At 39.0% G+C, this 15,747-nt stretch overlaps 1 protein-coding gene across 1 annotated transcript in view; it reads left to right on the top strand.

The window, feature by feature from the left end:
• LOC102735617 (heterogeneous nuclear ribonucleoprotein A1-like) overlaps nucleotides 1-15,747 on the top strand; it is a 96,554-nt gene that overhangs the window by 68,679 nt on the left and 12,128 nt on the right. The window lies entirely within an intron of this gene.

The following is a 15,747-nucleotide window of genomic DNA, read 5'->3' on the forward strand; positions in this document are numbered from 1 at the left end:
CATAGCTGGTGGCTCAGAGCCACTAGCTTTATATTATATTCAAAGGAGAGCTTTTTATATTGGGCAGAGGAACAACCAACATGCACATCACCTGTGGATTTTATCAGATACAAAGCTCTAGGATGTGTAATAGCATTGTCAGAGCCGATGGAGAAGACATACTCCTCTGTGTTGCCCTCCTATTACCCTCTGGGCACAGAGCTCCCTGCAAAGTGAACTTGGTCCTGCTGGAGACGTACAACAGGAGAACTGGGCCACTGAACCATAATATTTACAGCAGCACTAAAAGCAATCAGTTCTTTGCTTCAAAAATAGTAAGAGTTCAACCAAATTTCGTAAGATTTGCAATTTTTTTAATGATAAGTTATTTCAGAGACGTACTTGTTAAAAAAAGGAAAAAAGAGGGCGCCTGGGTGGCTCAGTTGGTTAAGCGACTGCCTTCGGCTCAGGTCATGATCCTGGAGTCCTGGGATCGAGTCCCACATCGGGCTCCCTGCTCAGCAGGGAGTCTGCTTCTCCCTCTGACCCTCTTCCCTCTCATGCTCTCTGTCTCTCATTCTCTCTCTCGCAAATAAATAAAATCTTAAAAATTAAAAAAAAAAAAGGAAAAAAGAGCTAAGGTTTTAAGTCTAGTGGAATCTCCATTAGGTTGGAAGTGTCTGTTCTTTCTTCAACTCTCACACTATTTAATGAAAAGAGGTCAAAAGATGAGTGTCGTCAGAGAATGCAGGGTACGGTGAGGTACAGGCTTTATTTTTAATGTTCACAAAAATCACAAGTGACATTTTTCAGAAAATTACAACAACAGAGTGCAGCAAATATTATACAAGATTGTTTTCCTTCTAGGGAGGGGAGTTTAGAAAGTAACGCATCCCCTTTGGACGATTTCTTTCGGAGAACAAAAGCAGCTCTGTCTGCAGTTAGTTCCAGGTGATTGTGATTATACTGGCTCATTCTTTTGCCCTAAAAAAGGGCTGGTCTCGGAAAGATGACTGGCCCTCTTGGTTAGATTTCTTGGCAGCCCGGCATAGGAGAGGCCTCAGGACTTTTTCACACCCAGTGCATGTGAGGCCAGCGTCCTTTTTTTTTTTTTAAGATTTTATTTATTTATTTGCCAGAGAGATTGAGCACAAGCAGGGGGAGCGGCAGAGAAAGAAGCAGGCTCCCCGCTGAGCAGAGAGCCTGATGCAGGGCTTGATCCCAGGACCTGGGATCATGACCTGAGCCAAAGGCAGACACCTAACCAACTAAGCCACCCAGGCATCCTGAGACCAGTGTCTTTAAACTGCTTTCTAAAATAAGTGTTAGTTACCTGCTCTGGCAACCGGGGTTGTTTTAGCCCTTAGGTCCTACAGCCTAGTGTACATGGCCATTGCTTCCTGGCTTTCTGTCTTAATGCATACATTTGCACATGCCCACCGACAGCCAAAAGTTGATCTCTACTTTCTCCAAGGGGCCTGGTTGTCTAGTTCAACATTCCAAATGCTGATGGGAACTGTACATCCTAACTTTCTGTCTCTGGCCTGCCTGCCACTGTGGCATGGGTGTATTTAATGCTCTGGCTGTCTTTTCTTACCTTGAGTTGCTATCCAAACAACAATATCTAGTAATGCTGGAAGGAGTCATCATTCCATATAGATTCACAAGAATGAGCTAGTGTGTAAACACAGGAAAAAAGGCACCACAAATCTTCAATCTGCCCATAGTTTCATCTAGCCTTGCCTTGAAATGTCCCAAAGTAGATGGGAAATGTGTCTGTAGACATCAGACATTGAGTCCAGGTAATTCATTACCTACTTATTAAAGAAACACACCCTATACATGCTAAATATTTCCTGGCCCAGATGCTCCCTGCTATAATAGAGGTCAGTGGACAAATTTATTTGTGTATGCAGGCATCACTCAAGGATCGTTGTCTAAGCCCTCACTTTAATTATATAGAAATGATGAAACTAGTCAGCATCATGGTCTGTTGCCTCAGTGTGAAAAGGGCAACTCCTCCTTCTGGGATGTGGAAATTGAAGTGAGCCCCATCACAAATTGAATCAAACTGACTACTAGAGCTGAATTATCTGCTTACAAAAAAGTCTTCTAGCCATGTGGAAGGAGAAAAGGAATCCACTCCTGACATCTCAGACACAGTCTTATTCCACTGGAGTATAAGAAAGGTATTCTCTGCAAAACTAACTGTTCTGAAAGTCACTTGGAGAGGAGGGGAGGAGGGGCTGCAGCATGCTCTGCTCATTAGGTAACACGGAGCTGGATTGACTGGAGGCAAGTATCTCCTACCTGTTTCCAAATGCCCTCCTTTCTCCGCTCTGATTTTCCACCAAGCTCCCCAGTGTCATTGTTTGGTCAACAGAAACAGAAGGCAATGCCAAGATTAGTACTTGAAAAATAAAACTGGAAACAAAAGGGAGATAAAAATTGGATCTCAGAATTTGTCTATTTGTTCTTCCTCATATACAGCATGTTTTCCCTCTTATGCCATAGTTCTTTGTATTGTGTGACAACAGACCAGCTCCTCAAAATAGTCATTATTTAGGTAGACAAATGTCATAAATTAGCCAGGTAATATGCAATTGGTTTTATTTTTAACACCAATGGACTTTGGCCAGAATTAATTAATATGTCATCAGTATCTCAAAGTTTTTAAAAGTGTATATGAGACAACGTGCTAGGTAATGATCAAAGCAAATACATTTATTACTTGGGTCATTTACTTTCTGTACAGGACTAATAGGAAAGCCTAGAGAATTTTAAGTCACAATTCAATTCTAACTTTTGCTTAATTTATCTTTGGGGTTCATAGTTAACTTTCCTTAGAGTTTCAGCTTCTACATGAGGATTTAACTGGAAACCCATAATTTGTTCTATCACTTGTACTTCCTGTCTCAATAGCCTCACATTGAAACTGGACAAGTGCCCAAGAATATAATGTCAAAGTCAAGTTGAACTACTTTTCAAAGGCTTTTTTGGTGCCCTTTTCTAATCAAGGGACCTTTATTTACCTTGACTCATGGTTCCAAGGGTTTAGAAAAACCTTTGTTGCTAATGCGGCTAAGACGCAATAATTCCTTTTCAAATTGTCTAAATGTTAAACAAATGCCATCCATAATTAACTGAAAATTATCAAATGCCAGATTTGTAGCATTTGATACCTATCTTTGCTTTTCTAAAAAAAAAGTTGGTTGTTCACTCTAGTAAACAGAACAATAAAAGAGCAATATATCTATTTTTAAAATTTCCAATGAACCTCAGTTATATGACATAATGACAAGAGTTGTTCCAGTTGATAGTTTTCCTGATACCAAGGAGTTGACCACTTGAAGCTTCAAGAGCTATGAAGGAATGAAGAAATATGTAAAAGATTCTGGAGTCTTTTCTCTTAATTCGCTAAGCGGCCTTAACCTCTTTAAGCTTCAGTTTCTATATCTATAAAATAGGGATTATCTATTTTATGTGATACAAAAAGCATGCTGGCACATAATAAAGACTGAATAGAAAATCACACTATTTGTACAGAGGTGTGTGTGTTCTACACCATCATCTTCAGATACCACTCAACCTAGCTCGGGAGGAGAAAACGCCCATTGCCTATTCTTACAAGGACTGATGAAACAGGAGCCAAACAGACACACTCTTTAGCCATCTCTGTCTTCTTTGCTGGCTCCATTCCCCCCTTACCCCCCAGTCAACCGGATGCCTCCCACCTGTCACCCAGCTGCCTCTGCCCTACTATCATGCCCACTACTACTATTCCTTACAGTTTCTTTTCTTCCCTCCCTCTCTCCCCCTTCCCCCCTCCCTTCCTTCCTTCTTTTTGCTTCGGATTCTTGTTTTCCTTGACTTCTCTGCAGATAGACATCACTACTTAGCATACTCTTTACCTTCTAGTCAGAAAACTGACCAATCACACAGCACATTGTTCTTCTGTACAATTTCCATGCCAGTTGTTTAGAAGTGCTTTTTTCCCTGCCACAAGTTATTCTTTCTATTCAGAACACTTGAGAGTGAAAACAGATCTGATCACTAGTTGCCCAAGGTTTTGTTGTGTCTAATGCAAAAAAGTTGTAATCAAAGCCAGCTATCATTTCTCCTTATTCTGCAAGTCTCTCTCAAATATTAAAAACATTGATGACTGCTTTGTTTATTAATAATGATCGACAATACTCATTGAATGTTGTGTGTTTGTCAGGTATTGTGATGAGTATTTTACTTGTAATATCTCATTTACTTCTCACCATAATCCCGAGATGATGATGATGGTGTTGATGATGATGATGGTGGTGGTGATGGTAATTCTCATTTCATAGAAAAAGAATCTGAAGCTCGCTCTCTGCCCTATCCAGTCTTAAGTGGATAGGATACAATCATGGAACGGTCTTGCTTAGGAGTCTCAGTCCTTAACACCATATGTTATATATTTCTTACAAGTTTGCTGGTAGGAAGGCCTCTAGCCTGATACAGCTTCAAATCAGAGAATTCTCAGTTGGGATCCCTATATAGAGAAACTCACAAGATTGGATATAAAAGAAAACAAAGTCTGTCCCCTCCCATCGGACTATGTCATTCATCCCCAGTTGAAAGACAACCACAAAAATCCAACTAAAAGATTATTTTAAAGGCCCTACCTATGGGTCATAAACCTCTGGGGGGACTCGATTTATTGCAGAGTTCCCATATCAGAATGTATACCAAGCAGAATACATATCTGTTCTTAGAATTAAAGAAAACTAAGTAGAGACTGTTGAAAGGAATAATAATAATGAATTTGAAAGATCTACTGAATTCATAGTCACTTAGTCCTTTTTAACCAACTTGTATTTTCTCTATCAATGGATGACTAAAGTAAAGCAATTATTATATAATAATATATTTTACCTTTAAAATATTTAGACTAAAAAAGTAGGGATCTGGACATGTTTGTATTTGAGGCGACTTTGTTACTTTGAAAGGCAGAGTTGTCCCAGCAGCCTGAAATGATGCCAGGAACTCTACATTCTGAGATCAACTCACTGCTTTGTGGGAATTGTATAGCTTAGCTGTGAAGAATGCTGGTGCAGGAATCATAGCTCCGATACTGATTGACTATGTCATTTTTGGCAATTTACTTAACTTCTCTGTTCTTCAGATCCCTCTCCTATAAAATGGATAAAGTAATAATGTCTACCTGTTGTTAGGAGTTTTTGAAGTATTAGATGTCATGTTTTAGAATAGTACCAGGCACGGAGTAAATTTTCAGTCAATATTTGTTTTCTGTTTGGTGCTCTTGGTAGAAACAAACCCACCCACTCATTTTAAAGGCTCATGAACTGAACAGGGAGGTTAACCCACTTTGGTTATGAACAGAGTCTTAGATTTAACCTAGCCCCACTTCCCATCCCTCAATGCCCTTGATTCCTCATATGGACTTTACTTTTTTCCTTTTTTTCATGTTCCTCTAATGTACTATATAATTTATTTAGTTATTGTGTCTATTGCTTATTAACTGTCCCCCTCCAATAGACTATACGTTCTACAAGGGCAAAAATATTTGTTTTGTCTACTTGCATATCTCACATGCATAGAACAGTGCATTGCACAAAGTAATTGCTCAATAAATATCAGTTAAAGCATGAATAAATGTAAGGATGGTTTGTCAAATGTCTTTCCACAAATTCTGCCCATCTTCTACTTTTCTTTAGCCTCACTCCCCTTTCAAACTCTATTCCTAATGACAGTAACAGTAATATAATGGCCAATATTTATTGATCACTTCCTGATTTCCAGGTACTATGTTCAGAAAAAAACGCATTATCTCACTTAATCCTATGAAATAAGTACAATTATTCCCCTTACTTTACAGAAGCTCAAAAAGTTTAAGGCACTTGTCCAAGGTCACACAGCTAGTTTAAATGGGGAACGAGGTTAGAGGTCAGGGCAGTCTTCTGTGGCATCTGATCTCTTAATCATCACACCATGGTCTGTTTATGTGACTGTGGGCCTAGTACAGTGCCCTTTTCCAGGACTGATAGAACCCAAGTTCAAAGAATAGGACCTATCTCATAGAAGATAGTTTTTCTACACACATCAAGAGCAAAAATCCCCACAGACTTAGTAAAGTGAAGCTGAGACCAACTATATTTACTGGCATGCTAAAATAACATTCTATGGTAATATTCCTATCTTCCAGCTCATTTCATTCACTTCATCATTGTGAATAACATGTCCCAGTGCATGCTAATCTAGCAACCTAACCCCAGAGTAATGATAAGTTAAATCCTGCCATACGTGAAGCCCTGAATTTTTAGCAGCATTTACCACTCAATATTAATTAACTTGAATGATCCACAAAGATTTGACTTTGCAAGGAGTTCGACTGTCTATGGCTTCAAGGTTCTATAAGATTATGTCTCTGAGCTATTGGGATAATTAATTCCACTAAGAGTGAAGGAGAAGCCTTGGGATTTGCAAATGAGACTTGGGATTTGAGCATTTCCTGATTTCTGTAGCAATAGTGGCTTCAATGACAACCAGTCAGGGCATGGAGTTACCAAACTTTGTCACCCTTGTCTAGCCTTGGGCACTTCCAGTTCATTCAAAGCAGAATCGTTTAGTACATCTGAGAATATGCTCATTTTCCAGGCCTGTACAGGATTCAACAACACAAGGTGGCATGTGTTAGAGTGGTATCCTAGAGCTCCCAGGCAATGAGATTTGACAAAGAATACACCAGAGAGAAAGTGATGGAATTAAAGTTATAAGGTGAGCATTGAGACAGTTCATGATCAAAACTATTCCATGGAGACCCAGACACGGCTGCGCCCTCTATCTGTTATGACCTGATAGTAGTGCATATATGAGAAGGAATATGATCAGCACCATTGCTACTTAGCAGGCAGGGAAAGCTGGATGGGACTTGAGCCCTACAAGTGTTCTCTCTGCCATTCTCTTCTCCTCTTTCTTTTAGTCCAACTGATCATAAATACCCAATCTGAAAAATGAAATGTGGCCTTTTAGGTGTTAGTTCTTCTGCCATGCCTTATCTATCCTATTAGAAAATCAAACTCATTTCAAGGGTAACTCTCTTGATTATTAGACAAAAACAGATGAATTTGTGTTTCCATGAATGAAAGCTGGAATTAGAAGAACAAACTGGTATTGCTTAGTGAAAGTTGACCAAAAACTGCTATTTAACAAACACTACAGTTGCTTAAATGATCTACATCAGAAGAATAACTTAATTTATTTTCCTGAGAAGCAGGATGGTTAAATAAAGAAAAATTTCATCAGTCTGATATACTTAAGTCGTTATTTGAACTAGAGTTATAGGAAATGGCAAGGCAGGGAAGCTGCTTTTAGTCATCTTAGGGGAAGCCAATACTTTTCCTTCTGTGCACCTAAATATGCATGTACCTCCTTTCTTGATAAAAACCCTCAACAAAGTAGAGATAGATGGAACATAACTCAAAATCATACAGGTCATATATGAAAGACCCACAGCTGACATCATCCTCAATGGGGAAAAACTGAGAGCCTTTCCCCTAAGGTCAGGAAGAAGACAAGGATGTCCACTCTCACCATTACTATTTAACATAGTACTGGAAGTCTTAGCCTCAGCAATCAGACAGTAAGAAGAAATAAAAGGCATCCAAATCCGCAATGAAGAAGTCAAACTTTCACTATTTGCAGATGACATGATACTCTTTGTAGAAAATTTGAAAGATTACACCAAAAAATTGCCAGAACTAGTACATGAATTCAGCAAAGTTGCAGGGTATAAGATCAATGTGCAGAAATCTGTTGCATTTCTATATACCAATAATGAAGCAGCAGAAAAAGAAATCAAGGAATCGATCCCATTTGCAATTGTACCAAAACCAATAAGATACCTAGGAATAACCCTTACTAAAGAGGTAAAAGATCTGTACTCTGAAAACTATAGAATACTTACGAAAGAAATTGAAGAGGACACAAAGAAATGGAAAAGTATTCCATGCTCATGTATTGGAAGAACAAACATTGTTAAAATGTCTATACTACCCAAAGTAATCTACACATTTAAAGCAATCCCTATCAAAATACCACCAGCATTTTTCACAGAGCTAGCATAACAATCTTAAAATTTGTGTGGAGCCACAAAAGACCCCAAATAGCCAAAACAATCTTGAAAAAGAAAAACAAAACTGGAGGCATTACGATTCCGGATTTCAAGCTAAATTACAAAGTTGTAATCATCAAAACAGTATGGTACTGGCACAAAAACAGACACATAGATCAATGGAGCAGAATAGAGAACCCAGAAATGGGCCCACAACTACATGGTCAACTAATCTTCAAAGCCAAAAAGAATATCCAATGGAAGAAAGACAGTCTCTCAATAAATGGTGTTGGGAAAACTGGGCAGCAATATGCAGAAGAATAGACCTGGACCACTTTCTTACACCATATACAAAAATAAATTCAAAATGGATGAAAGACCTAAATGTGAGACAGGAAGGAGGAGAGCACAGGGAGAAACCTCTTTGACCTTGGCCGTAGCAACTTCTTACCAGACATGTCTCCAGAGGCAAGGGAAACGAAAGCAAAAATGAACTATTGGGACTTCATCCAGATAAAAAGCTTTTGCACAGCGAAGGAAACAATCAACAAAACTAAAAGGCAGCCCACAGAAGGGAAGAAGATAATTGCAAACAACATATCTGATAAAGGGTTAGTATCCAAAATCTATAGTGAACTTATCAAACTCCACACCCAAAAAACAAATAATCCAGTTAAGAAATGGGCAGAATACATGAATAGACACGTTTCTTAAGAAGACATACAGATGGCTAACAGACACATGAAAAGATGCTCAACATCACTCATCATCAGGGAAATACAAATCAAAACCACAATGAGATACCACCTTGCACCTGTCAGAATGGCTAAAATTAACAACACAGGAAACAACAGGTGTTGGCAAGGATGCAGGGAAAGGGGAATCCTCTTGCACTGTTGGTGGGAGTGCAAACTGGTGCAGCCACTTGTGAACAGTATGCAGGTCCTCAAAAAGTTAAAAATAAAACTGCCCTTTTGAACCAGCAATTGCACTACTAGGTATTTACCCAAAGGATACAAAAATACAGATTTGAAGGGGTACATGCACCCCAGTGTTTATAGCAGCATTATCAACAATGGCAAAACTATGGAGAGAACCCAAATGTCCACTGACTGATAAATGGCTAAAGAAGATATGGTATATATATTCAATGGAAAATTACTCAGCCATAAAAAAAAAAAGAAATCTTGCCATTTGCAACAATGTGGATGGAGCTAGAGTGTATTGTAAGTGAAATATGTCAGTCAAAGAAAGACAAATACCATATGATCTCACTCATATGTGGAATTTAAGAAAGAAAACAAATGAACATATGGGAAAGGAGAAAAAACAGAGAGGGAAATAAACCATAAGAGACACTTAACAATAGAGAACAAACAGGTGTGCTGGTGGGAATTGGGTGGGGGATGGGCTAGATGGGTGGTGGTATTAAAGAGGGTGTTTGTTGTGATGAGCACTGGGTGTTGTATGTAAGTGATTAATCACTGAATTCTACTCCAGGAACCAATATTGCACTGTATGTTACCTAACTAAAATTTAAATTAAAAAAAAAAAAAAGATACATGTACCTTAGCTAAGATGGGTGGTAAACATTGGATGGATAGATGGATTAATTTATTCAGTAGATATTTATTGAGCACTTACTATGTTCTAGGTCCTAGGGGACACAAAAGTGATGAAAAACTGATAAAAATCTCTGACTTACAGAGCATATATTCTAATGGGTTAATTGACAGACGGCTGAATAAATTCTAAACGGGTAAGAGAGCTCCTAAGTCCCTGTTAAATTGCTTCAGAGGCCATAAGATTGTGCATTTATCAGAATAGACCCATAAAAGTATCTCCAGATTATAGGATTATTGCTGGCATTGATATCAAACTGCTCTTTATACTGATGAATGCGGATCCCATAGATGGATTTCAAGATTAAAGCAAGAGAAGGTGTCAGAAAAGGACATTTGCCCCTTCTCTGTAAGTACTAACAGATGTATCTAAAAAGTACCAGGTGTGCGCTGTGATGAAATATGATGACAAAGCAGAAGATTGGTATTGGTCATCTACTTATGAGAATACACTTGGATTTTGCTTACTATAAACAAGCAAAAGAAAATGGAATTATTCATGAATGGAGATTATGGCACCTGTCACTCTCATTTCTAAAAGAAATTAAGCCTGCCTAGGAAAACATCTGTGAGGTGATTTTTTTTTTCACTAAAATTTATGGTACAACCAATAAAACAGTGGGATAAGACCTTTAAGAACTAATATTCATCATCACTGTATGTATATTTTAATGACAAAAGTAAAGAAAGGATAAATTTCCTCCCTAAATCTGTATTCCATCTTTAAAATTCTTCCAGTAAAGAAAAACTGAGTGTGTAAATCCTTTAGGACAGAACCTCATGTGGGACTGGAGGAAGTAAAGCATAGGGGCTGCTAATTAGGAGATGAGGCTGAGTTTGCTGGTATTACCATGGTGAAATTATCTTGGGCTAGCTATTATCCTCAAGTTTTCAAGTTCTAAAACTTAATTTTTATTATGGTACACAGAGATGTTCAGCCCTTTAGAGGCCCATTTACCCACTGACCAAACTCGCAAGATTATGATGTATAAGCCATAATGCCAATTTATGAATTTATGCTAGATGTTATCTCCTGGTTGGAGTTTATGCCTTCTGATGGGAATGAATACCAGACCTCCAAAATATCCTTCAAAAGGCTTAAATTAAAACCAAGGAAGTTTACATAGTCTCAAGACATGAGAGATCCACCAAGCTAAGAAATCAATGCATTGTATTTATCTAGGGAAACAGTCCAGCACAGAAGCTAAGTGACTAGGATCTGGGTGAGACTAGGGTTGGGTTCCAGCTTATCTAACATATACTAGTGACTTTGGGCAAGCTTACTAATGCTTATTTTCCTCTTCTGAATATGGGAATAAAGGGAAAAAAGGACAATCCATTTAAAGCACTAAGCACAACAATTGGCACACAGGAAACATTCAATAAATCTTCAGCATTATTTATATTCCTATCCAAAAAATTGATATTGATTTTCTGGGATAAAAGTCTATCTTAATAACAGGGTTGTTGTGAGAATTAATTAAGATGTTCCAACAATATTAACTATTAGAAATAGGTTTTATAGAATTAAAATAGCCTTTGCCTGAATAGTAGTGCTTGACAGACATTAAAACTTCCCCACTCTCAAGAGTGCTTTCATAAAATACCACCAAACACCCTAGATCATGACAAGTGAATTATAATCCAGCTGAATGAGGGCTACAGTTTCCTTTTCCATCAGTCACATTCCAGGCATGCCTTTCTGTGACTGGCAGCATCCTCTGGACTTGGGGGTTTCCTAAATCTCTCTCAGAAAGGTTAATTTGACAGGCATTTTAAGTTTATCCATTATGTGACTATTTCTACTAGTTTAGCCTCAGAATGACAGGTGAGTTTTTCCCAACCATGGTACTAAATCCACTGATTTTCCAAAAAGATGAAGAAACGCATCTGCATCCAGATCACTTGAGCAGCTGGTTAAAAATGCAGACTCCTGGAATCATTAAAATGATGGTTATCTTGAGGCAGGGTGGGGTGGAGTTGGCCTGGGAAGGGATATCAGCAAACATTCTGGGGTGTTGGAACATTCCACAGCTTTATCTAGGTGGTGGCTACACAGATGTATACATATGTAAAAATTGAGTGGATTGGAGGACTTCCTGTTTTCAGTTTCCCAGGTAAGGAGCTTGGCAGTTGCCACTCCATCCTAACAACAAATAAAAAGCTGAACAGACTGAAAAATCAACAACTGTTCTTGGAGTCATGAGAAGGAAGGACACAGAGGAAACTGCTGCCCTCAAGACGGGAGAGACAGACAGAAATACAATGAGACTCCAAAGTGGGAGCCATCTGGGTATGGTGATGCCTTTTAGATACAACACCAAAGACAAGATCCATGCAAGAAATAATTGATACGCTGGACTTCATTAAAATTAACCCAACTTCTAGGGATGCTGGGGTGGCTCATTCAGTTAAGTGTCTGCCTTCAGCTTAGGTCATGATTCCAGGGTCCTGGGATCGAGTCCCACATTGAGCTCCTTGTTCAGCAGGGAGGCTGCTTCTCCCTCTGCCTGCCACTCCCCCTGCTTGTGCTCTCTCTCTCTCTGACAAATAAATAAATAAAATCTTTTAAAAAAATAACAATTTCTATGAAAGACAACATCAAGAAAATTAGAAGCCACAGACTAGGAGAACATATTCGCAAAAACACTTCTGACTTTAAAGGACTATTATCCGAAATATACAATGAACTCTTAAAACCCAATAATAAGGCAACAAAAATCCATTTAAAAAATGGGTCGAAGACCTTAAAAAAGAGCTCATCAAAGAAGACAGACAGATGGCAAAAAGCATGTGAAAAGATGTTCCACATCATTCATTATCAGGAGAATGCAAATTAAAACAATAATGAAATACCAGTACCCACCTACTAGAATGGCCAAAATCCAGAACCTTGACAACACGAAATTCTGGCTAGTCTGTGGAACAACAGAAGTCTCATTCACTGCTGGTGGGCATACGGAATGCTACCGCCACTTTAAAAGACAGTTTGGTGATTTCTTATAGAACTAAACATACTCTTACCATTTGATAAAGCAATCACACTTATTGGCATTTGCCCAAAGGAGTTGAAAACTTATATCCATGCAAAAACCTGCATGTGGATGTTTATAGCAGCTTTACTCATAATTGCAAAAGCAAATCTGGAAGCAACCAGATGTCCTTCAGTAGGTGAATAGAGAAATAAACAGTGCTACATCCAGACAACAGAATATTATTCAGTGCTAAAAAGAAATGAGCTATCAAGCCATGAAAAGACCTGGAGGAATCTTAAATGCACACTACTAAGTAAAAGAAGCCAATCTGAGAAGGCTACATAACTGTACAATTTCAACTATATGACTTTCTGGAAAAAGTAGAACTATGGAGAATAAAAAATTCAGTGGTTGCCAGTGGGAGGATGGGGAAAGCAGGGGGAGGGGAATGACAAGGCATAGCACGAAAGATGTTCAAGGCAGCGAAAATACTCTGCATTTTATAATGATGGCTACATGTGTTTACACATTTGTCCAAATCATAGAATGTCCAACACTGAGATAAACTATGGACTTTGGGTGATGATGATGTGTCAATGTGGGTTCATCCTTAGTAAAACATGTATTATTCTCGTGAGTGATGTTGATAAGGGGGAGGCTATGCATGTGTGGGAGCAGAAAATATACGGGAAATCTGTATCTCCCTCTCAGTTTTGCTATAAACCTAAAACTGCTCTAAAAACATCAAAGTCTTAAAAAATTGAACTGCGAACTTAAGGTGGAGTGCTTTACTGTGGGTATGTGACGACTCAATAAAAAGATTTAAACATCAATGGAAATATCTGGCTCCACCTCAGATCTTTTGAATCAGAATTGGAGAAGGGCATGTGAGTCTTCATTTTTAATAAGCATTCTCAGATGATTCTAATGTACACTGAAGTTGGAGAGCCACTGATATTAAAAAAAGCACATTTTCAGTATCAAAGACCAAGAAAAATAATCTGAAGTCAAGACCATCCCAAGAAATGTGAGATAAATGCCACGTAAATACCAGTATTCATATATTCTGAGAGCTTAGAGATTTGAGTCAAGGAACCAACATCTGTTTCTTGTGCTATCGGAAAGGTCTCTACATGCAGCTTTAACATAAAAATTGAAATGAGCCATTGGGAGGTGAGGACCAGCTGAGAGGAGTGTAGCAGACATTCACCTCTGCAGCTGGAGCCTCACACAGAAGTGCTTCTCTCTCCAATCTGATAATGTCAAAAGCTGGTCAAGTTACTGGGGTTTGAATTACAATGCAGTGCATTTGGGAAGAGCACTTGTCAAGAACATACCTCCTCCAAAAAGCAGGGGTCTGTTCCAAAAAGAAGAAAAAGGATCTGCCTAATGGAGCTTTTTGAAAGCTGAGATAAAAGATTTTCTTCCATGTAACTGCCTGCAGTGTCATGATTCCAAATGAAAAGCTCTGCTGGCTCACAAACAGATGGTCTAATGTTGGAGTGAATGAATTGGGAGACTATTTAGAGACTGTCCAAGATTGCTGCAGGGATTTGTTTACAAAAAGGCTCCTTTTGCTTTGGTGTTACTTTATGCCACATCATTTTCTTGCAATATTCACTGTGGTGTTATTAGGGCTGTATGCAGGGAAAGGCAGACGTGCCTTGAAGGGCACCTTGTGCCTGCTTGCTTGCAGCCTGGGGGAGGACGTGAACATCTACACTGCAGTAGAACAAACCACAAGACTCCAGTTACCCACCTCTTGTGTTTTCCTTTTACAATTCTGGACCAATGGAGCATTCTTTTTATAAAGAGGGCCCCAACAGAACAAACGTTTTTGAGGGTTGCAAACAGAATGAGAAAATGCAAATCTAGGATCTCCCTCTGGACAGTATGGCTAAGGTTACAGTGAAAAATGATCCAGAGCACAAGTTTCATTACTAATCCTCTCCATCTATATCCCCCGTTCCCCACTCAAAATAATCATTTCCTCTGTTCTTGCCCCACCCCAACAACACACCTGTTACTGCATCCCTGGGGAAATGGCAAAATGACTCAAGGTATTTATCTGTTGGCAAAACTGGGCTTCCCTCTGAGACTGTTAAATGTACAGCGATATTTCTCCTCACATGAATCACAGCATTTTCCAGCTGGAAAAGACCTTGAGGATAATCTAGGGGAATCTTCTCATTAGTTAGATACAGAAACACAGGCCCAGAAAGGCAAGAAGGCAAGCTTACCCCAAGTAACAGAGCCAGTTAGGGATAAAACTGAGCTTCAGTTAATGTCCTCTGGCTAAATTAGGAATGTCTTGATCACTGAGACTTTGTCAACAACTCAGTCCTTTTTTTTTTTTTTTTTCCAAAAAATAGATTTTATTGCTTAGAGCAGTTTTAGAGTCACAGAAATATTGAGTGCAAGGTACAGAGATATCCCATATGCCCCTCTGACCCAACATGTGCTTCCCAGTCCTTTTAGGAGTCTTAGTGACCCTGGGCCAGTTCATGGAGGTTAAACCAACTTCCTAGCCTTTTCCCTCTCTATTTGTATATTTTTATTTTTTTTTATTTTTTTATTTTTTTAAGATTTTATTTATTTATTTGACAGAGAGACACAGTGAGAGAGGGAACACAAGCAGGGGAAGTGGGAGAGGGAGAAGCAGGCTTCCTGACGAGCAGGGGGCCCGATGCAGGGCTCGATCCCAGGACCCTGGGATCATGACCCGAGCCGAAGGCAGACGCTTAACGACTGAGCCACCCAGGCGCCCCTCTATTTGTATATTTTTAAAGATTTTATTTATTTATTTGAGAGAGAGAGAGAGCATGAGCAGGGGGCAGGGCTGAGGAAGAGGGACAAGCAGACTCCCTGATGGGCAGAGAGCCTGATGCAAGGCTCGATCCTAGGACCCTGGGATCATGACCTGAGCTGAAGGCAGATGCTTAACTGACTGAGCCACCCAGGTACCCCATCTATTTGTATATTTTTATTTATTTATTTTAAAGATTTTATTTATTTATTTATTTATTTATTTATTTGACACAGAGAGAGCACAAGCGGGGGAGTGGCA

This window comes from Leptonychotes weddellii, chromosome 5, assembly GCF_054177405.1.
Source record: "Leptonychotes weddellii isolate Sample4059 chromosome 5, ASM5417740v2, whole genome shotgun sequence".
In the NCBI taxonomy this organism is placed as follows: domain Eukaryota; kingdom Metazoa; phylum Chordata; class Mammalia; order Carnivora; family Phocidae; genus Leptonychotes; species Leptonychotes weddellii.